The sequence below is a fragment of the Natator depressus genome, chromosome 10 (assembly GCF_965152275.1).
Source record: "Natator depressus isolate rNatDep1 chromosome 10, rNatDep2.hap1, whole genome shotgun sequence".
In the NCBI taxonomy this organism is placed as follows: Eukaryota; Metazoa; Chordata; order Testudines; family Cheloniidae; genus Natator; species Natator depressus.
In genome coordinates, this window is record NC_134243.1 from 42,981,188 (window position 1) to 43,005,134 (window position 23,947).

Sequence of the window (23,947 nt, forward strand, 5' to 3'; positions counted from 1 at the left end):
GATCCAGTGGCCTCAGGGGAGTGTCGGGGGTGCGGCCGGGGGCGTGTCTGAGCAGCGTGGCCGCGCGGGCTGGGCGCGGGTCCGCGCATCTGCCGGGAACGCGCGCGGTGTGTATCGCGCGCAGGCCAGTTGGGCAGTGCGAGACGCGCAGTATCTGTGCGAGTCAGGGCGGGCGGGAGCCGGTGGCGGAGGAGCCGGGAGAGCGACCTCCCTGCCAGTGTCTCCGAGCGAGCGGCTAGGGCAGCGGGGAGCTGCCCGCTCGGCGGGGTGTGAGCTGAGGGATGCGCCGCGTCCCCGACACCCAGGTGAGAGATCGGCCACCGCTGAGGGGACCTAAGAAACCTTCCCCCCCCCCACGTCCCGCGCGGGGCACGCCCCGCCATTGCCCCCCCTGGGGCCCGCCCAGCTTTCTCTTTCCTGGGTCCCTGGCGGGGGGCAGCCCCGCCCCTGCATCCCCCCCCCCGGGCGGGGGAGGACAGCCCCACCATGCCCCCTCCCCCGCCCTTGCATCCCCCCCCCCGGGCGGGGGAGGACAGCCCCACCATGCCCCCGCCCCTGCATCCCCCCCGAGTGGGGGAGGACAGCCCCACCATGCCCCCGCCCCTGCACCCCCCCCGGTGGGGGAGGACAGCCTCGCCATGCCCCCTCCCCCGGGTGGGGGAGTACAGCTGCGCTGCCGTCCCCTCGTCCCTGTGTCCCCCCGGGTGCGGGGGTATACCCCTGACACTGCCGTTCCTTTCGTCCCGTCCCTGCATCCCCCAATGGGAGCGGGGAACCTGATCTACCACTGCGCCCCCTGTCTCTTTCTCCCTTAGGCGGGTTTTTCAGCTTCTGTGTTCCTCCTCTCTTCAGTCCTCTTTTATAATATCGACCATTGCCACACCGATAAGTGTAGTGTCTTTAGCTGCACCCTTGATGTTGCTGGGTCTCTTGCATGCATGCCTTGTGACTCCCCCAGACAGAGCAGACCAGTCTTTATTGGGGTGGGGTGAATAAGACTATGCATTTCAGAAGGGTGTGTGTTTTCTTTGCTCCCTTGTCCCCCACCCCATTGTCCTGTGTTGGTGCCATTGGCAGCTTTTATTAGGGGAGGGGTATGTTGGGGCCCAGGGCCTCTGATGGGGAAGGGAGTGTAAGATGCCTGAAAATAGTGAACTGGGCGCAGAGGCCAAGATTTTTGAAGGTGGGTGTCTAAAGTTAGACACCTAAATCAATATTTAGCTAAATAAATACTTTAGAAATAGGTACCTAAATAAATGTGCTGATTTTCAGAGGTTCTGAGTACCCTCACCTTCTGCTAACTGCAAAGCTTTCCATTGAAGACAGTGAGATTTGCAGGTGCTCAGCACCTGTAAAACATCTGCCGTTTATATAGGTGCAAATTTGCATCTTGTGTTAGGTATCTGTAGTGCTTGGTTTTGTGAGCACTAAATTGCTTTGTATTAAGTTTTTCTTAATGTATCTTTTCATTTGGTTATTGTTACAAAAGGTCATATGGCCTTGTAAAGCAAAACACTCAGCGTTGTGGCACCATATGCACTATAAAATCCACCATATTAGACACCTGGTTACAACATTTTGATCTTCCAACACGGTTAATACAAGGTTTGGACTTGCAACCTAGCTAAGACTGACAGATATTTTAACTGTTCCCAAATTGTGCTACAGCTTTGGACAAATCATACCTTTGTAAGAGGATGATAATGCTGCTGCTCAGTTGTGAATCTGTGATGAAAAGAGCAAAATTAAAGAGCGAAGGGGGGAAGCTGTTTTCAACTGGTAATCTATAGAAGAGGTCTCATTGTTTTTCCATATGTCTTTTATTAGAGTTGGATAGATTTCTTGTTGCATTAAGGATTTTCTCAAAACATTTGGTTTCTTTTATTATCATTTTATACTGGATAGGAAATAAGATAAGTTCCTTTTTGAAATGTCAGAATAGTAGTAGGATTTGTTGTAATACCTAAACACCTATGATTCATGGTCAGTGTTTTGGTGATATATTTGTTTGTGTTGATGCTTCATTCTCTCTGTGTTGCTCAAAGGGGAAAGAGGAGAAGACTGCAGCGTAGACTACTATCTATTAGCAAGTTAGCAACATTAGTGTCGTCAGTACAAGGCTTGGAAATCACTCCAGGCAATAAATGCTTCAAATGATATTCCAAATGGTTATTAAAGGATGCAGTATCCTGATTAATTTTTCATAGGAATACTTTAAACTATTGCATAGTTTGCATAATATACAGTGGACAATATGTTACCTCTTTAGATTTATAATCAATTATTTTATTTTGAGTCTTCATTGAGCGTTGTAGTTTTTGTGAAGCAAGCTTATGTGATGTTTAAGGTAAAATGACTATGCAGACTGTAAAATAAGCTATCTTTTTGCCTTTAATGCCTTATCAAAATATTAGTCTTCTCACTCATAATTAAGGGTGGGAGGAGGATTCAGTGTTTGTCTTTTTTTTTCTGACTTACATTATGTAAACACTAATGTTATTTTCATTAGGGCATGGTTAGTATAGAGGTGTTCTGTGATTTAAACTTTTTTTAAAAGAGTAAATAGAGGTGTAAAATGTAGATTTGTGAATAGAATGTATTCTCAATGAAAAAACAGTCGAGGACTTTTCAACACTAGTGTTGGTTTTTTTTTTTTTTTTGAGGTGTGTTGAGTTAGGAGAATTTCCCATGATTGAAAACACTAATAGGAAAAAAGAAAAGGAGTACTTGTGGCACCTTAGAGACTAACAAATTTATTTGAGCATAAGCTTTCGTGAGCTACAGCTCACTTCACTGCCACTCAGATGGGCACAGTGGTGCGACACATGCAGGCTGCTCTTTGGCCACCTGTACCCTACAGCATCCTTTGCTCAAGGGAACATGGCTCCTTCCACACCACCTACCCTACCAGCCTTCAAGAATCACCAGCTGAAGGCTGTAGTGGAAATGGTGGTTATGTTTCCCCCTGGCCCTTCAGGCATCGCACAATCAGCCTCATGTGCTGGAACAGGCACCAAGGCTCCTTAGCGAGATGCAGACCAACTCTCAGCCGCCCCAAACCCTTTGCTCACCGTCACGCACCGTAGAGCAATAGCGAGCAGCGGTGCTGTCTAAAGAAACCCCCCACGCAGCGCTCGAATGGGAGCTCCCATTCCTAGAGTGTTTATGAAGGGGTGGGAGTCCCCAGCAGAGTTCTCCATCCCTGGAATCAATGCACCTCCCACCACCCAAAAAGGCTAAGCAGCTCGCAAGGTTATCAGTGGTTGGGCTCCTCCAGCCAGCCCCCAGCCCAACCATATCTCCATCCACCGATATGGAAACACTCAAGTCTCTAAAACAAGGAAGGCATCCGATGAAGTGGGCTGTAGCTCACGAAAGCTTATGCTCAAATAAATGTGTTAGTCTCTAAGGTGCCACAAGTCCTCCTTTTGTTTTTGAGAATACAGACTAACACAGCTGCTACTCTGAAACTAATAGGAAAGCTAGCATAGACAAGGAATGAGGTGAATGTTGGTATTGTAAATACTGTGTCAGATCTATTTTGGATAGGGTTCGATAAGATATTAAACACTGTTGCCTGTGGGGAGTCTTGTCCTAGGGTAGGGGTTCTCAAACTGGGGGTCAGGACCCCTCAGGGGGTCATGAGGTTATTACACGGGGGTCGCGAGCTGTCATCCTCCACCCCAAACCCTGCTTTGCCTCCAGCATTTATAATGGTGTTAAATATGTAAAAAAAAGTGTTTTTAATTTCTCACTCAGAGGCTTGCTATGTGAAAGGGGTCACCAGTACAAAAGTTTGAGAACCACTGTCCTATGGTCTCCAGTGTTGCTGCCACCAGTAGATCTGTATAATAACAGCAATGGGGAAAATTTTTGTAAAACTTCTAGCATAGACATAGCTCTGGTGCCAAACTTCGATAATACGTATTGTGATGGCCTTTGCTATTATTCATTTTAGTTATTTAGCAATTGCAATAAAAATAGACTGTAATGCTAATAAATAAGAGCTGCATGTAAACCTCTTTTAGCCTCTAATTTAGATGAAATATCCTGATTTTCAATAAATGCAATATTCTTAATGTACAGTACTTAACTTCCAGCATGAAAGGTACCTTAATACTTCACCAGAGTTTTGAGTACTGTTCTTCTAGGTTAAAAAAAGCTATTCTTTTCATTATTCTAGCACGGGGTAGGCAACCTGTGGCACACATGCCAAAGGCGGCACGCCAGCTGATTTTCAGTGGCACTCACACTGCCTGGGTCCTGGCCACCAGACCGGGGGGGCTCTGCATTTTAATTTAATTTTAAATGAAGCTTCTTAAACATTTTAAAAACCTTATTTACTTTACATACAACAATAGTTTAGTTGTATATTAAAGACTTATCGAAAGAGACCTTCTAAAAACTTGTAAATTATATACAAAAATACTGGCGCGCAAAACCTTAAATTAGAGTGAATAAATGGTGTGCTGAGTCTTCACTTCTGAAAGGTTGCTGACCCCGTTCTAGAATTTTTCTTGTGTGTAGAAAAATGTCTGCTTTGCTTTAGGAAAAAAAGAATCCCCAAACAGGATTTGCTGTAGTGTCAGTCTAACTTAAGTGATATAGAGGAGTTTTTACAATATCTAGCTGTCCTTGTCCTTTTATTGTTGGAACGGGCTTGCTTATGAATATTTTGGCAGCCCTCATTTCATATAGTTACATTTCATACCCTGAGGTCATGTTGAGACTAGTAATTTAGAATAAGACCACAAGTAATCACGGCTTTCGGATGGTTTGCTGTAGCGTATGTTATTGTGACTATCAGACTAGCAGGCAGTGTCTGCTCTATACTGGTACTACACAATAGAGCAGGGGTGGCCAAACTTACTGACCCTCCAAGCCACATACAATAATCTTCAGAAGTTTGAGAGCAAGACATGCACAACCTGCCCCATGGAGCCTGGAGGCTCCCCTCCCTGCAGGGCAGAAGCCCTTATCTGCATCACCCTGCCGGAGGGCAGAAGGCTCGAGTTCCCCCACAAAGTCTGGTAGGTGGAGAATAGGGAAGAAGCATGGTGGGGATCCGCAAGCTACACTTTAACTGTGAAAGAACCGCATGTGGCTCACAAGTCACGGTTTGGCCACACCTAGAGGATAGGAGCAAGCCTAGTGAAGAATATTATGTAAAGATAAGTATTGGAGAAAGTGAATTAAAGCTCAGATATAAGAAGAAAATTTAGTGCTCTGCGTTGACTTGTGAAGTTGATTACTGAAAGTCACTGTCTACAGTTAAGTTCAGTGATGTAATTAGGAGATTGTAAAACTTTATATTTCAAAATATAGTTTAAACCTTTGTTTCAGTTTTCCCAGTGAAGTGCTAGGAATTGGATTGTGAATCTTTTCTTCCTCAACTCCAGCAAATTTTATATAGCAAAAGGGTTTTGCACATCCTCAAGATGACGACTGGAGTAGACTAAGGCACCAATCCTGCAAACACTTAAACAGACTACATGCCTGTAATTAAACAGGTGTGTATGTCAATGAGGCTGCCCCATCACTCTGTACTCAACTGCAGAGCATCCCTCCTTTAGTGTTCGAATATAGAGTTAGATAACTAAAATTTCCTTTAGAGATCATAAATGTATGTATTAATCTTGCTTACCATGTCTTTTTTTTTCACTTGAGAATTAAATTTGCACTTGTCCATAGGGACTATTGCTGTGTCAGGGTACATGAACCCTACTCTGGGCTGCCCTTCCACAGTTCCTATTGTAGCAGGCATGCAGAACAGCCTCTTCCAAGGTTTCTCCCAGTATTCTCTTCTCCAGACTAAACAAACCCAATTTTTAAAATCTTTCCTCAGAGGTCATGTTTTAATAATTTTTGTTGCTCTCCTCTGGATTCTCCAATTTGTCCACATCTTTCTTGAAGTGTGGCGCCTGGTATTGGACGCAGTGCTCCAGCTGAGACTTTACCAGTGCTGAGTAGAATGGAAGAATTACTTTGTGTCTTGCCTATAAAACTCCTACTAATATATCCCAGACTGATGTTCACTTTTTTTTTTGCAACAGTATTACATTACTGACCCATATTTACTTTGTGATCCACTATACCCCTCAGATCCTTTTCTGCACTACTCCTTCCACGCAGTCATTTCCCATTTTGTATTTGTGCAGTCTATTATTCCTTCCTACGTATAGTACTTTGCATTTGTCCTTATTGAATTTCATACTATTTATTTCAGACCATTTCTCATTTGTTAAGATCAGGATTAGAATTCAAAATGTCCTCCAAAGCACTTGCAACCCCTCCCAGCTTGATATTATCTGCAAACTTTATAAGTGTACCCTCTATGCCATTATTCAAATCATTTATGAAGATATTGAATAGAACTGGACCCAGGACAGATTCTTGCGGGACCCCACTAGATATGCCCCTTGAACTTGATTGCAAACCATTAACAACTGCTCTGTGAGTATGGTTTTCCAGCCAGTTGTGTATCCACCTTATAGTAGGTTTGTCTAGGCCAGAGGTGGGGAAACTACGGCCTGCGGGCCACATCTGGCCCGCAGGACCATCCTGCTGGGCCCCTGAGCTCCCGGCCGGGGAGGCTAGCCCCGCTGTTCTCCCTCCCAGGCAGCGAGCTCCTGCCGCTTTGAGCGGCACGGTAAGGGGGCGGCGGTGGCGCGCGTGGCGGTGGGGGCATTGGGTCGAGGGTCCTGGGGGGCAGTCAGGGGACAGGGAGCAGGGGGCGGTGAAGGGTCCTGGGGGCCAGTCACGGGGCAGTTGGATGGGGTGATCAGGGGTTGGGGAATGGGGGTGGGGGTTGGATAAGGCATGGGAGTCCCGGGGGGCTTGTTGGGGGCGGGGGTGTGGATAGGGGTCAGAGCAGTCAGGGAGCAGGGGGGGTTGGATGGGTCAGGGATTCAGAGGGAGGTGGGAAGTGGGAGGGGGTGAACAGGGGTGGGGGCCAGGCTGTTTGCGGGGCACAGTCTTCCCTACCCTCCATACAGTTTTGTACCCCGATGTGGCCCTCGGACCAAAAAGTTTGCCCACCCCTGGTCTAGGCTATGTTTCTCTAGTTCATTTATGAAAAAGTCATGTGAGATCGTATCAAAAGCTTTACTAAAGTTGAGATGTATGACATCTACTGTGTCCCTCCATTCACAAGACTTGTTACCCTGTCAGAGAAGAATAGTAGTTAGTATCTTAATTCTTGGGTTTAAATATACTCTGTATGTACTAGTGTTTTCATAAATGTTTGTTGCTTATTTTCTGTAAGGGCAGGTGACTAATTTGTGAACTTTGAGACCCAGCTAATAAACCTATATCCCTCTAGTTTTTTTCAGTGTTATACTGATAGTGGTCACAATGGAAGTACAGTAAAATCTTTTTATCCAGCATGTTGAGGGAATGGGGGGTGCCGGTAAGTGAAAACTTCTGGTTAACTAAGAGGGAGGGAGGTTGGGTGCAGGGCTGGGGGTTAGGGCGTGGGAGGGAGTTTGGGTGAGTGCGGGGGGTTGGGGCGCGGAAGGGGTTTCTGGGTGCTGTATCTCAGGGGCGCTCACCTTGGGTGGCTCCCCGCAAGCGGCAACCTGTCCCTGCTGCTCCTAGCTGGATGCACGGTTAGGAGGCTCTGCGTGCTGCCCCTCCCCTGAGCGCTGGCTCCACAGCTTCCATTGGTCGAGAACCACAGCCAATGGGAGCTGTGGGGGCGGTGCCTGTGGGTGGAGGCAGTGCGCAGAGCTGCCTAGTCACGCCTCAGCCTAGGAACAGCAGGGACAGATCACCGTTTGCGGGGAGCCTCCCGAGGTGAGGATTGCCTGGATCCGGCACCCTGAGCCCCCTCCTGCACCCCACCTCCCTGCCCCGAACCCCCTCCTGCACCCAAACTCCCTCCCAGAGCCCATGCCCGCATCCCCTCCCACACCCGAACCCCCAGTCCTGCTTCCCCTCCTGCACTCCAAACCACTTGTGGCTATTCCTCCACCTAGGAGCAGCAGGGACATGTTGCTGCTTCCAGGGAGTCCCCTGGAGTCATATAGGGAGCCTGCTGGCTCAGCACCAACCAGATTATAATCTGGATTTTCTATGAAAATTAGAAATTTTGGTTCATAGAGCTTTCCGGTTGGTACAGAGCCGGATAAGGCTAAATTAATGCCATTTAATAAAGATGATTCATGTGTGAGGCCTGGATCCCATCAATCAAAAATAGCAACTTTGAAACAGCTTTCAAGTAAACTGAATCAAAACTCAGTTTCAGCATGGGTCATTTGATTCTGTTATTAAAATAGATGATCAAAAATTTATATTATGTAATGTATAGTTAATTACGTTACGCATTATTGTATGTAGTTAAAAAGTACAGTACATTTTAGTTGTTTTTCCCTTTGGAACAGTATTGCAATTATGGCTTATAAAGTTTTATTTTTCAGTCCTTCATTTACACCAAAAAAACAGCTCTTTGTAATTTGAAGAGGTCAGCAGGAAATTAATACAAACAATAGACCTGTTTCTGGTAAAATCTGAACGTGCTGACATCTATATGTACCAGCTAAAACTTCAGTAAGTAGGGATATTAGAAAAATTTTCACTAAACTTTCCAGATTGGATTGACAAATATAATTGTTGTGCGTCTAAATTATTTTTTAGTCTAGGATAATTACGATAATTTTAGTCAATATAAATCATAATTACACACAAACTATTAAAAGAATGTTAAGGTTGCAAAGTCAAGCTCTCAAAAGTTAGGAAATGTGAGAATTAAGGTAGCCTGTGCTATCTTAATTCAGCTCCCTTGGGGGTATATGCATTATGATGTCATGTAATTAAAGACTCTCATACAATTTTTTTTTTTACACAGGACCACTTTCCTTGCCCCAATCTGGATCTTGTTCCCTCTGCATTCAAGTCAGGGATGAGTCCTCCTCCATGCTAACGGGGTGCCAGCAGGGATAGCATTGAGAGCACAGGGGAGACAGTCTCCGTGTCTGGCACCACAGCAGCTCCTGGCAGCTATGAGGAGTAATTGCAGAGAAAGTCCTGTTGAATCCCTACACCCCTGGGCTAGAACATACCCAGTACAGAATAATCTTCAGAGACTTTAGCTGCCAAACTGTAACAATTCTTTGTTGGGCATATGTGAACTGAGACTTTTAACTTGGCCAACTTGGATTTTTTTTAATGGGAACAACAAAAGGCACGTCTTGATGCAAAGGCCATCCCTTGCGAAACTTCAAGTCCCTGCTGCAAAATATGGAGGCACAAGAACTAATGAAACAGTCTTAAGAACTTGTTTTTAACATGGGCAAAGGAAAATATTTTGCCTGAACTTGTTCTCAAAAACAGCTGAAATATTTTTGCTGAAATTTCCCTCCCTCCCCCCCCCCCCCCCAAAAAAAAAAAACAAACAAACCAAAAACAGTCAGAGGCAGACACTGTGGCGTGGAAAATTTCAGCTAAAATGGTAAGAATTTGGCAAAGTTAGAAGCAACTGAAAATTGAGTCTTCTAGTTGAAAGTGTTGGGCGATCTTAACTGTCGGCCCCTCTACCCAAGCTACCTATTATTCCCTTTCTAAATGAGCTGGAATTATAATTAAATATGAAATATTTAAAAGCATAAATAAATGAAGTCTTTTTTAGTGCTTTGGGAGAAACAGCTGTCCGATAAAAACTATCGGAGAGAAATTTGTTTGCTCTTACATGTGATTATGGTGTATCTAAGTATTGAAACACTTATTTGGTGTATGGTTTGCGTCTCTTGCATGTTTCTTTCCAAAAGTTAATCTTCCAAATGGTGCAGATTTCAACCTCTGAAAGCCAGACCTTTATTTTGCTTAAAAATAAAAAGCCTCATTCCTGCAAACATGTATTTGCATAGCATTGTGCATGTGACCACTTCCTCTGCAGTGAATGGGACTACTCCTGCAGCTAAAATAAATATGTGCATATGTATTTGAATTAGGGCTTAAAATTTCAATTTTGTGATTTCTCCTGGCATTCCTCTAGGGAAAAACAAAATGATAGGTTCTGATTTTAAGCAGATGGTTAATGTACTCTGAGATAAAACTTGTTAATTGTGTGATCTTCCTGTTACATGTGGTTTAAAAATGCATAGTTGTAATTTTCAGGTTAGGTGACTCTGGGGTTATCACAGCTCATTACACTAGTGTCAGGGGTGAGTGAGTTTCTTATTGTGCTATTAGAGTAATACTTCTAAGCACGCGTATATAGAATATCAGAAACAATGTGATGAAATTGTTTCCAGATTGAGGTAATTTTTATGGTCAGTCTTTTTTCTTATTTATGCTAGATTTTTCCACAGACTTCATATATATTGTATTTTATAAGAACAAGTGTTCAGGATTTAGATTCCATAAATAAAATAAACATGCACAGCTCATGCCAGATGATGAAGAGGGGAGGAAAAAAGGGAAATTGAATAGTCTTTTGTAAAGGATCTCTGTATATCTTAATATTGTCAAGTAATATAGTAATAAGATAGCTGAATATCTTGGTGTACTTATAAATTAAGCATTGTATTAATATTTCAAGTTTATATTTTAGGAATCTTTGATATAGGTCAAATTAAAATAAACTCAGATGCTTCAGATAGGCGGCTTTGTTGAAAATATCAAATTATTAGATCTTATATGAATATTGAATTGTGACTGAGATTATTAGGAACAGATGTAATACTGCTGGTTTAATAAGTGTAAACACTTTTTAAGAGCTATGTTTCTCTATGTATTTGAAATGCAAATTATTCTGTTAAAATTTTTTGTAGTGGGGAGGGATTATCTGACAGATAGCCATAAAGCAGTTTTATAAGTAAAATGAGAACTGGCTGTCCTTGCCATAGATACCTTTTAAAACAAACAAACAAAAAAAAATAGCTTATCCTTTATTACTATCCAGCATCAAAATCCCACCTCTGTTTTTTTTTACCTTAGGTTTTTTAATTTTATTTTCAGGGAAGATAGCTTTATTAAGATGGCATTACTAGATTCAAACACCTAGTATAATGCTTATTTGCCTTTCAAGCAGGTTATCAGACTTCCTTTAGTCTCAGCAGGGTTGCATTCTCCCCCTTTAATCCTTTCCATCATGATTTTACCGTACAGGTACCATCATTCTGGCTGAAGATACCTCGGTGGGACTTCCTTTAGACTCTTGTTAATGCTGCTCCTCTGCCAGCCAGAGGTGTTGCTATGAACATTATGACGCTCTCTTTCCCCTACAGGGACTAAGAGAGTTGCCTTTGTGCCAACCTCATCTCCTGCAGGCTTGAGGAGCAAGAGACAGAGACCGGAAACAGAATCCAGATTTCCCACATTTCTGGTAGTGCAGAACACTATAATTAATCATCAGGTCAGGCCCTTTTAATTAAGTGCATTTAACTTCAAAGGAATCTGAGGATGTACAATGTCTGTCATTAGCACCACATAGAACCTATTTTGGTAGTCCTTGTGACTCAGATACTGTTAATATATTTAACTATAGGGGAAGCTGTTAGTGAACTCTATATTTAGGTTGTCTGACACCTTCCATTATGAAAGATTCTTGTGAGATACTTTTTGAGAATCTGTAACATCTCCATTGTTTGCAGCAGGTCTTTGAGATTCAGCAGGGAGAAAACCTTAGGTACAGCGAAATGCCTTTTCTTTGTCCCTTGAAATTTTATTGAGATTTAGGTGAATTATGAACTGTTAAAAATCACAGTTGTCCTGCTGTGATATGCATTTGTCAGGAAAACTGTACACTTAAATTCTAAAGAGCTGGGCCCCCGCTGCTGCCTCTACAGCAGCAGTGCATATTACACTGGGAATGCTTCGGAGGGTGTGTTGGAGCAAGCTACTCTTGCTCCAATGTTGCAGGACTGGGCCACGTTCTTCCCCTTGATCTGATGCATGGGCCAAATGTCCTATCCCACCTCAGGGGACACCACCTCGGGTAAGAGCCCCCACCTCATTCATGGTAGTGTGTGAAGAGGGGGGTGGTACTCTTGATCACCTCCTGCACCTAGCACACGGCACCAGCAGTTTATCTTCCCCCTCCTGTGGGATAACAGCTTTCTTCTGCCAGCTAATGTAATTAGTCCTTTAGTTCAAGTCGTAAAAGTCTCTTCTGCGGTCCTGAAGAATCAGGATTCAGATCCTGATGGTGCACGATGTGATCAGTGATCATGTAGTCCATCATTCCCTGTGAATTGGGGAAGAGACACTTTATGTTCTCAGGTGTGTAGCTGTTGTATAAGAATGCGAATTAATAAATTGTATATAGATTACAATATAGTTACTTTATGTTGATTGTCATAAAAATTAAGCAAATGGTTCAGATGTTCTCTATACAACTTATCAGTAAAGTAAGGTTCTTGAAACTTGAGGTTTGGAATGCGGGAAGGGAAAGGAAGGGAGGTGTGTGTGAGAGAGAAATAAGAAAGTCTTCCAAAGATTGCATTCAGTTTTATTTCTAACTCTGATATATAGGGAATACAGTTTTCAAAGAGAGATGCTTTCTGCTTACTCATTCCCTTTGTGTTGTTCTTCTCCTTCACTGTCTGGCAATGGCTAAAAACCACAGTTTTTCAATGCACTGGATGTTACCAGTTAATATAGGCTGAGTAACAACCCCCATCTTTCAAACTGGGAAATAGCAACTGCAACTACAGGATTTTAGGGATGGTCAGGCCACCTCTCCTGTTTGCCCCTCTTTCCATCTCTTCCCAGTTTTACTTTCTGCCTTTGTAAACTGAAGGATGATGTTGCACTAACTGCATTCTTTGTTGCATTCATTCTTTAAAGCCAGATACTTTGAGCGTTAAGACTTCTATAATAATTTAATCTGCTTTCATTTATTTTCTTCTGTTCTGGAGATGGACCCCAAACCTTATAAAAGGAGAGTAATGACTGTGAATGCCCTTCTTAAAGGCACAGTGTTGCCTAGGTCTCAGGCTTTTTCTGCCCAACTTCCTCAAAACCCCCAAACTCATGTGAGCAGGTAGTGGCTTCCAGCAGTCCTTCGAAGTCCGAGAGTGGCTTCCTCTCTCTGCAGCTCCCTGCCAAGGTCTATACTGATGGACATTTGTAGTATTTTATTTTGATTTGTATAAAAGTATCCTTCCATTACTCAGTGTGCTTTCAAACAGTTAAAATACACTACAGAATATATAATCATATGTATAGCTCTCCACAATAATAATCATAACTTAATTGTGACTTATTTTCCATCCTACTTGCTTCATCACGACCTCTACCAAAATATGGAAAAAAGATGGTATTCACATTGCGTCTTTAAGGCTCACAATTCTAGGCTCCGGGCCAAAGAGAGGTAGGGATTGAGCTCAAAAGTCATAGGTGTGCCACAGAAATGGTCCCTGTGGTTTAAAATAGAGAAGGTCAAGCTCCTCTGAGGATCACAAATGCAGAAGGAAAGATGTTATCTTGAAGATAACCAGGTCCCTTATTATTATTCATTGTTATGTTGTATTAGTACTCAGAAACCCTAATCAGGATTGGGGCCCCTATTATGCTGGATGTTGTACAAACACATTAAAAGACCCGAAGAACTTATCTAAATAAAGACATGCTGTAATAAGTGAATATAATAGATAGAGTGCAAAGGGGAGGGTGGTTGAGGAGAGCAGTGATAGGAACGTTTGGTTACATATACTAGCCAGGTGGTAATAAGCAGGTTTCAAATCCAATTTTTTTTAAAACAGAGAAATTGAAGATATTGATGTCAGTAATCCCTACTGACCACCTGCCTCATTGTTCTTTGCTGGCAACATAGTTTGCCTTTTAATATAAGTGCGACTCAAATGGAGGGTTGAAGGATGATTTTAGTAGCTTTATAAATTACTTCAGGTAGTGCATTCCACAAAGCATGGCAGGAAAAATTGTGAGGGTATTTGTTGGAGAAGTGGGCAGGTAGATGGTGCAGGTTGGTGGTGGTAGTGGGATAGTCAGGGTTAAGGGTCATCTATGGTTTTTATAGATTAAAACCAACATCTTAAATTCTGTCTGGAAACTAACAGGTTGTCAGGGCAGATAGTGGAGTCACCAGGGGAATATGGTCTTTTTAGTTTCAGCTTCCAAGGGGTCTCAAATTCCAGGCCCACGGCAAACATGTTAATCACCTAATCTTTAGTTTGACTATGTTTTGATCACTCCACCAACATGAGTATGGAGGAACAGTCTAGCATCGACAGCCCATATTTCAAACAGTGACTGCACTTCCTTAATCAGGGTTGCTGACCTAATTTTTCTGATATTTTTTTTTCTTCCAGCCTATCAACGTTACCGTACTCTTATCTTGATTTGAGATTGTCTCACCCAAGCTCTAGTCCCATACAGACACACTTTCATTTGCTCTACTGCACCCAGGGGATCAGACATAAGAGACATAGAGCAACGTATTGACATATTGAAGCGATTGCTCATGTTTCTTCACTAGCCCTTCCAATGGATTTATATACACACTGAATGGGTCTCTTCTAATTCCTTCTTCTGGAATAAGAATTATGGAAAAGAGTCCTAATTATAGTTTTTTCTCTCATTTCACTAATCTGGTAAAAGGGAGAATTTAATGTTTACTAGAAGTTTGGATTTTGAAAAAAATGACCATTGACTTCTCTGAATTCTGAAAGGAAGCTGTATTTCACAAAATGTTCCTTTCCTCTCCCACAAACATAATTTTTTCAGTACCAGTCTTTAGAGAGAATTTTTCCTGCAAGTAGTGCATCTGCTCTTTTAGATGCGAGCCATCCTCAAAGTGCTAAAGGAACAGGAATTCTCAGAAGTGAACTCCCAACTGTTCCCTATCCCCCAAGAGATCAGGGAGCAATTAATTGTTCTTAGATCAGAAGTGGCTGTATCTATTCATTTTTACACTAAATTCAGCACAGGGTTATTCAAATCCATGCTTGCAATTATGACAAAAGTTGCCTTTTTAGCATCTGTGGACATGCAAGACACTTCACTATTTACCTGTGACATCAGAGGTCTTATGTTTCCTGCTGGGCCCTCTTTATTTTCAATAATTTTCACTTCCTTTTAAGTCTACTTATTCAGGGATAAGAAGTTCATTCTGGTCTGATGAGGCTACATATAAACGTACATCACAGTTTTAGAAATCCTTGTGTTCAGACCATCCTAACTGAATCTTCAGCTTTCAAACTTTTTTAAAATGAATTATTTTGGAGTGTTCAGCTTCTCAGAGGGGCATAATCTTTTTTTCCCCAAAGTGTATGTGATGACTAGCTTGTTCAGTATCTCTGTTGCTTCTTTCTCTCCATTTCACTAGAGTTCTCAGGAACTTCTGCAGACATGTGGTAGAGATGATGTTTAAACAAACATCAGTTCTTTGACAAATGGTCTGCAAATTCCATTTTTGCCTATGAAGAGACATCATAAATTTAAATCTTTAAATCTTCTGCTTTTGAAGTATTTTTAACTTTCTAAACTTTCATGTAACATCTAAGGTTACTGTAAGTGAAAGACCAGAGAACTCTCTTTTTCTAGTGTCATCTATATGTGGGGATTTTTCATTCCTCAACAGAAGAGAAAAATGTTTTTAAAAATATGATTGTAAAACCACAAAAATTTGCAGGGAACTCAGGAGCAAGTATAATATCTAAAATCACTTCTAATTCAGCTGTGAAAATGACTTGATTTCGAGTTGACGCCATACCTTTAAGTGAAAGCTTGATCTGGTAAAATTTCATGATGGACAGTCAACTGCTATTCAACATATCTACCTTTCCACCTGTTTGGGCCTTTTATATAGGGTGCCAGCCTAAAGATCTTATGGTGATGTAGACAATCCGTGTTCGCTTGTGACTCAGTGGTACATTAATATGAAAACTGATGTAATGTTTGACAAAACAAATACATTCATTTTCACCAAACTTGGATTTTATTTGCTGATAACACACTTAACTTGAATCATTAACTGTGGATTTGCAATGCTATTGCTGTTTAGCAGGTCTGTGTGTGTATTCAGGATCTGTTTGCTTTCATCCATCAAACCCTGGCTATTTAGAAAAAGTCCTGATTTTAAAAAAGCAACAAACAACCTATCTTTCCCCAAACCATCTGCAGTTATGTTAAGGCTCGTTTTTTAAAGGGGCCTAAGAGGGTTGGGTGCCCAGTTTCCATTGAACTTCAATGGAATTGAGTTCCTACATTTGGAAAAAACCCATCCTCAGCATAAACAAGTGTTTGTTCTAAATGGTTTTTTGCATGTTGCCAATATTGTTAATTATATCCTGTATATACACACATACTGCGTGTGTGTGTATATACTGTTTTATATTGAACACTCATTTAAATGATTGTTTTATGAGTTCATTAGGAGTTGTGGTTGTAGAGGTATCTATTCTTTGTAGATTTCTTTGTCTAGATATTCATATGAAGTATCTCAGAAACATTAATGGTTTATCCTCAACAGTGCTATGAGGTAGGAAATATTTCAATGGTTTGTATGTATTGGGTGCATACCATAGGACTTCAACTGCAAGGAGTAGTGGATGATGTAATCATTAATGAATGTGGTCCCATTACTGCAGAAAAACTTAGTGCAAGTAGGATATGCAGCAAGTAATTAGAAATACATTACTCACTTTATTAAAGGGACATTAGCCAGTTGTTTAGCTCCAAATTTAATACTTTAAATGTTGGATATTATAGTACTAAGTGGCTTCCTATGGTTTCTTTTGACAGTTAACTGCAGTATTGAATTAAAAAAAACCAGTCTGCTAACAACTAAAATGTAGTTTCCACACAAATCAAGCATGAAACTTGCTATTATAATATGCAATTTTTAATCTTTTTAATCTTACACCTCTACCCCGAAATAACGCAACCTGATATAACACGAATTCAGACATAACGCAGTAAAGCAGTGCTCCGGGGGGGCTGGAGCTGGGGCTGCATGCTCTCGTGGATCAAAGCAAGTTCGATATAACGTGGTTTCACCTACAATGCGGTAAGATTTTTTTGGCTCCTGGGGACAGCGTTATATTGGGTTAGAGGTGTGTGTGCAAAATTCAGAGCTGAAACCACTTGATAGAACCCTTCCCCAAAAGCAGATTTTATTTCATTTACACAAATTTGTCAGTAAGTTGGTATTCATACGAATGAACAAAATTTAAAATGCTGTGTTACTGGACAGTGCTGGGAATTGGTAATAAGGTACAGTGTCGTTTTACTGCTGTTCTTTGAAGCTAGTAAATTTTCACCCATTTTACGAGTTGAATTTTGCCCGTTATCATTTGGATGTTTAATGACCTGTGGGTAGTGAATTGATATTAACAAGTGTAAGAGGCTGTTGTGAGGGCCACATCACAAAGAAAAAGGTACTTCTAGACAGTGATCAAGTAAGTTTTTTAACCTTCTATTGAATAGTCTAAATAGACTGAACTTTTTTAGTCACTATAAGACAGGTTTTCCAGACCTCAAACCATTCTTGTAGTTCTTTTCTGAACCCTTTCCAGTATAACATCTTTTTTTAAAGTATGACTACAAGTACTGGACACAGAATACCAGTAATGGTTTCATCAATGCTGTACGCAGAAGTAATGATACTTCCTGCTCCTACTCAATATTCCCCTGTTTATTCATACAAGGATCACATTAGTGCTGAGCCACCACATCACACTGAGACCTCATGATCAGTTGGCTATCCACCCTGACCCTTAGGTCCCTTTCATAGTCGCTGCTTTCAGGAATATAGTTCCCCATCCTGTAAGTCTGACCTATGTTCTTTGTTCCTACATATACAGCCTTGCATTTGGCTGTATTAGAATGCATGTTGTTCAAATAAGTCTGTCTTACTAAGCAATCCAGATCACTCTGGAAAATGACCATTCCTTATTATTTGCCACTTTACCATTTTTTGTCATTTGCAAACTTTACTAGCAAAGATTATAGTGGAGTGGCAGTTCTGTACAGTGAAGGTTGAGTGTTGCTTACTGTTTAGAAGATGACTATGGTAGGTGCTCTAAAATATATATGCTTACTCAGATTGTCTTGAAATTTGATGTGCTTCTTAAGGGTTTATAGTAGGGGGATTGGTACAATTTTGGGGGTCATTTAAGTTAACCTTTCCTGAGATGCAACCCTTCTAAAAATATAATTTGTTTCCTAAATCAGCTGGTTCTTACATTTTTGCACACACTTGGGGCTCAAACTATGGCTCTCATCCTCCACAAAATGATCTCACTGCTCAAGATTCATCTCAGCTAGTGTCACTTTGCGGAAGCAATATTTAAAATGCTACCGAGGGTTAAGTTTAAAACTCAGGCTCAGGTTGAATCAAACTCATGAGCCAAAGACTGTGAAATGCACATGTGTGGCAAGACGAGAGCTTTGTTGGTAGATGGATTGCAGGCAGGCAATAGCTGTTATAGCTTAGGTGGCTGGCTTAGGTGACATGTTGTGGCTGTTGAACCTGATCAACACCCATGTATTCCTGTCCTTAGCAGCTTTCTGGGAATCTGTTCTCTCCCTGAATTACTCACGCCTTTTGGAAGTTTTGCCCTGAAACTAAAGTTTTTGGTTTTGAGACAATATTTTAAAGTGCTCTAAAATCCACATACAGGCTCTGATTTTAATCTTATGGTATGGTCAATGACATTAAAGACTCTAGTAAGTAGTTAGGGTGATGTAATCATGACTCCTGCTCCTCAGTCATTTCCTAAACAATGGAACTGAGTGTGATTAAAGGAAAGCAAGTCACGGTGTCCTTAGGTTAACAGGTTAACTAAAACACAGCTACCTAACGTGAGTTGCTTGTAACATCTTAAGATTGTTATAACTTCTGGTGCAGATATAGGGAATGTGGGTGGTGCTGGAGCAGTACATAGGGTGTGGGGATTGGGAGGGTGCTGGGAAGGGGTTCTACCTCTTTGACAAACATCACCCTTTAGGACTGTATTCTGGTAGAACTACTTAGGGCTTAGCAAACCTCTAATAGTCCTTATTAGTGTAAAGGATCATCCAGACAGAGTTCTTGAAAACCCAGTGTGATGACTAGAGTTATAATGAAGAACTGCATTTCCAAAAATGTAGTTTTTCCTATGATCCCTCAACAAATAAGGGATCGTGATCAAGGGGACCTTTGCTCTCTGGTAGATCAGAGCCACTGACAGAGAAGAACAATTGGAGGGAGAGGGAAATTGGATATTATGGGGATGGCGTGTACTTGAATTCTGTATTTCCTGGTTTTCCGACATTTGAGTGTAGCTGAACTCATGTTCTGCAAAAGCATGAGGCACCACTAGGCAGCCTTAACTCTGTGTTAATGATATTTTTTGGCAGCCAAATTTATATTTTCTTCTGTCATTGATAAAGGTTGAATAGCATTGGCCGAGAACTGATCTTTGTGGGATCCCAGTAGAAATACACATGCTGGATGATGGTTCCTCATTGACAATTACTTTTTATGATCCATTAGTTAGCCACTTTTTTATCCATTTAATATGTGCCACATTGAAAAATTATCACAACACAAAAATCAATCAAATGACGTGGTTCTAAGTGAGGTGCCTTACAGAAGTCCAAGTACATTATGACAACATAGTTTCCTTTATCAACCAAACTTGTGATGGCGTCAAACCAATATCAAATATGACAAGACCTATTTTCCAGAAACCCCGGTTGATGGGCATTAAGTATATTGCCAATTATAATGCCATCTTTTAATTCTTTACTGATTCCATATTGTATCAGCCTTTCCATGATTTTTGTCCAGGACCAGTATTGGACTGACTGGCCTATAGTTACCTGGGTCGTCCTATTTACCTTTTTAAAATATTGGCACAGTGTCCTTTTTTTCACATCCTCTGGAACATCCTTAGTATAGCAAGATTTTTTTTTTAAATTAACATACAGGATTCAGAGATCTCATTGGCCAGTTATTTTAAAACTCCTGGATGCAGGTTATCCAATCCTGTGGATTTTAAATTTTTAACTTAGTGTAGTTACTGTTTAACGTCCTCCTGGGTTACTGTTGGAATAGAAAGTAATGAACCTATATCATTGCTAGGATTTCTTTTTTTCTAATTATATTAAAAAAATCTGTCTGGTTATCCATATCCCCACTGATTATAGGTTTTTTTCCATTGACCACGTTAGCTGCTTTTATCAATTGGCTGCATTCCAAAGCTAATCATTTATAGTCATTGCTATCAATTTCCCCCTTTTTCTTTATATTTTATATATATATTATTACTGCTTTCTCTTCCCTCTGAGCCAGGAAAGATTTTAACCAAAAGTCTTCTTGCTCAGTTGTAGAACTGTTATTTTTTGGACATTTAGTAAAATATTCTTAAATGACTCCCAATTATCTTTCACATTTTTTGTTAATTTTTTCCCTCCCATTAAATTTTGGGCTAGTTACAACTTTGCTAGACCCTAAAAATCATGGTCTTAATAAAGCCACTAGATTTATGGGTTTATTACAACAATCTGTAATTCACTACCCCTCCAGCCCCTTTTGTCCTGTGACTACAGGCATGTTAACTGGCTACTTCACCTTGAATTGTCCTATGGAATATTTGCTAACTTCTTATGCTAAACTATCTGTTCAACCTTTTATTTAGCTGTGACACTCTTGAGTACCTTTCCCAGAGCTGAGGAAGAGCTTTGTGTAGTTTGAAAGCCTCTCTCTCACCAACAGAATTTGGTTCAATAAAAGATATTACCTTATCCACCTTGTCTCTTTGATATTCTGTAGGAGGAAGCCAATGGAAAGAGCAGAGGACAGGTCTGATATGCTTGCACTAGTTATGTGGCTGAAGAATGACAGTGCACTGTTCTGTACTAGTTGGAGTTTCCTAAGGGCTGATGTCTTCATTCTCAAGTATGTTGCATTGATGTAGTCCAGCTGTGAGGTGATAAAACCATATATAATTGAGGCCAGGTCATCATTCACCAGGATGAGATGGAGTCTTGTAGCCAGCCAGAAATAGCAGAAAGCATTACTCATGCTATGTGAGTGCTTAGCATCAGCAAGAAATTCAGGAGCATTCTTAAGCTATGGACTGAATTGACCAACCGTGGGTGTGTACCTTCAGCCCAAGGAGACAGTACCGTGATTGCAAACTCTTCATTTGCCCACCAGCATAACTTTTGTGTTGCTTAAGTTCATTTTTACCCAGGTATTCTTCATTCCTGAGCTGATCTTGTCCAGACACAGGGGTCATATGCAGCAAAGGATAAATAGAACTGTGTATTTTCAGTGCTATATCCAGTGATTTGGATCAAGAAACTTCCATTAACACTGAGAGCTGAGCAGTAAAATATTTTTCACAGAATTGATATTGTCTCTCAGAAATTCAGTTATCAAGGAAGATTGCTTGATAGTACCCCTCCACACCCCTTGCCAATTTCCCCCTGCTTTACTTTCTGATACTTTATGGAAAGGACATTATAGTGAACATTTACTTGTTTTACACTTAAATTTGCTATTTTGTATTATAGTAAAATAGTTGAAAGTCATTCCCATTTTTAAAAAAAAAGTTTTTAGTAGTATATTAAGAAATTATATACTTTCTGCTTTTTTCCTCATTCATAAATAGTGTACACTTATCTCCTGGGCAGTTGTTACTCAGCTGCAAGAAACGATTCAATAACTAATAAAGAAACAAACTGTTAAATTAACACTTCTGAGGATTGGGGAACATCATAATCATCTTTAACAAAAATGAATGCAGAAGTACACACCTTTGCTATAATACTGAGAAACTTTCATTGCGTCTAAAATTACTTGCCTCAGGTAAACAAGACTCAAACTGAAATTGAGGAAAGTGTTGCATAAGAAGTTTTTTCTTCTATCTTGTATACTTCTAAAAGAGTTCTGGATGAAACCACTTTCTGGCACCTTCAATGTACGAATTCATTGATAGTTTGTTCCAAGCGGCAGAGCCAACTATGACTTCGGTTTTTTGACAACTTTTCCTTCACTCTCTGTCTGTGATTTCATTTCCCTTATTGTTTTCTGCCTTAAAGCTAGGACAATTTGCAGTGAAGCAAAGTTCTTGCCACCTTCACTTTATCTTTAATTCAGGAACCTCTGTGACTTTTAAATTTAATGCTTCAAGAAAATGTATGCTTCTGGTATACTCTTCCTTCATGCTCTTTCTCAAGGAGGGATTGATATCTCTTCAAAAAGTATGGCCAATAACAAAGCTGTGATGTGAGTCCTCTGGCTCTACAGCTGGGCTGAAACTTCTTCTGCTCAAGTTTTAAAAACTTTTTTTTTTCATGAAAAATTACTTGAACTCCCTAACCAAGTCCTCCGTGATACAGATTACAAGTCTTTGCTGTCTTCCTTTCAAAAGACCACCTCACCCCTTTGATTCCATAGAGGGGACATAATTCTTTTCAGAAGTGTCTTTTGAGGATTTTTGGTCCAGGACTAAATAGAGCCGGCTGTTGGGCATATTTGCTATTAGCATTTGTGGATGGGCTGCATACCAGCGTAGGCAATTTAATCATTCCATTCTCCAATAAACTTATCAAGTTCAGTCTTAAAACTTTTTGCCCCCACTACTCCCCTTGGAAGGCTGTTCCAGAACATCAGTCCTCTGATGGTTAAAAATCTTTATCTAATTTCAAGCCTAAACTTATTGATGGCCAGTCTATATCCATTTGTTCTTATGCCAGCATTGGCCCTTAACTTAAATAACTCCTCTCCCTCCCTAGTATTTATAGATATTAATGTTTTTATAGAGGGCAATCATATCTTCCTTCACCTTCATTTTGGTAGGCTAAACAAGCCAAGCTACTTATGCCTCCTCTTGTAAGGTAGGCTCTCCATTCCTCTGATCATCCTAGTAGGCCCCCTCTACACCTTTTCCAGTTTCAATTCATCTTTTTTAAACTTGGGAAACCAAAACTGCACCCATGGCAAGCCTAAGCTATTGTTGATTCAAATGATTTATGGGAAGGAATAATGAAGATCCACTAATGAGCGGTGGTCTCCTTGATTGATAGCTTGAACAGATTTTGATGACTCCATATCCAAGTGAGGTTTTGTTTTTGTTTTTAAACCGCAAGTTGCTTGAGCTACTTCAAATCTGGAATTGGAGATTTTCTTTTCTTTTGCACCACAAAGGAAAGGTGTACACTTCTTCAAAAACTCTATTTACAAGTGAATGATATCTGCAGTTGTGGATGCTCAGCACTTCAGAAAACAAGATCCTAGGTATTTCAATCTGGGCACCAATAGAATGAGGACGACACAATTTGTGGCCATTTGCAAAAGTACTGACCTGTTGTCCAACTTTGCTTAAAGTCTGTGGCAGAGGCAGGAACAGAGCTGAGTTCTCCTGGGTGGCATTCACCTGCCTGAACCACAGGACCATCCTTTCTTTGTTTGTAGTTCCCTGCCTCATTCTTATGGAAGAAAGGAGAAGTTGATGATGATGATGATGAATATAAATCAGAAGCTAGAAATTGTAGAAAATTGATAAATGAAGCAGAGGAGCATAAGTAGAAATGTATGACCAGCAGAGTTAAGGACAACAAGAAAAAGTTTTTAAAGTATATTGCGAACAAAGACTCTTAACAATGGTATTGGTTCATTACCAGATGCAAATGGTGGAATTGGAAAGGCAGAAGTGTTCAGTCAGTATTTCTGGTCTGTCTTTGGGGGGGAAAAACATACGATGTAGTCATATATCCTATGATGATGCTCTTTCCATTTTACTAGTATCTCAGGAAGATGTTAAACAGCAGCTAGTAAAGTTAAACGCTTCTAAATCAGCATCCAAGAGTTTTAAAAGAGTTGGCAGATGAGTTCACTGGATTGTTAATGTTGATATTTCAATAAGACTTAGAACACTGGGGAAGTTCCAAAAGACTAGAAGAAAGCTGCTGATGTGTCAATATTTTAAAAGGCTAAACAGGATGACCTGGGTAATTATAGGCCTATCAGTCTCACATTGATTCCAGGCAAGAA

General features: G+C 40.9%; 1 protein-coding gene across 13 annotated transcripts in view; it reads left to right on the forward strand.

The window, feature by feature from the left end:
- The window catches only part of MYO9A (myosin IXA), a 465,931-nt gene that overhangs the window by 94 nt on the left and 441,890 nt on the right, over positions 1-23,947 (forward strand). For 7 of the 13 annotated variants that reach the window (XM_074965919.1, XM_074965917.1, XM_074965915.1 and 4 more), the window contains exon 1: positions 61-305. The exons of 2 other annotated variants lie outside the window; for them this stretch is intronic. The gene's annotated coding sequence lies outside the window, so the exon portion shown is untranslated. Of the gene's footprint in view, positions 1-60; positions 306-9,398; positions 9,449-23,947 lie in introns of those variants that run through there. 4 more of the 13 variants (XM_074965925.1, XM_074965926.1, XM_074965927.1 and 1 more) reach the window with 2 other exon arrangements.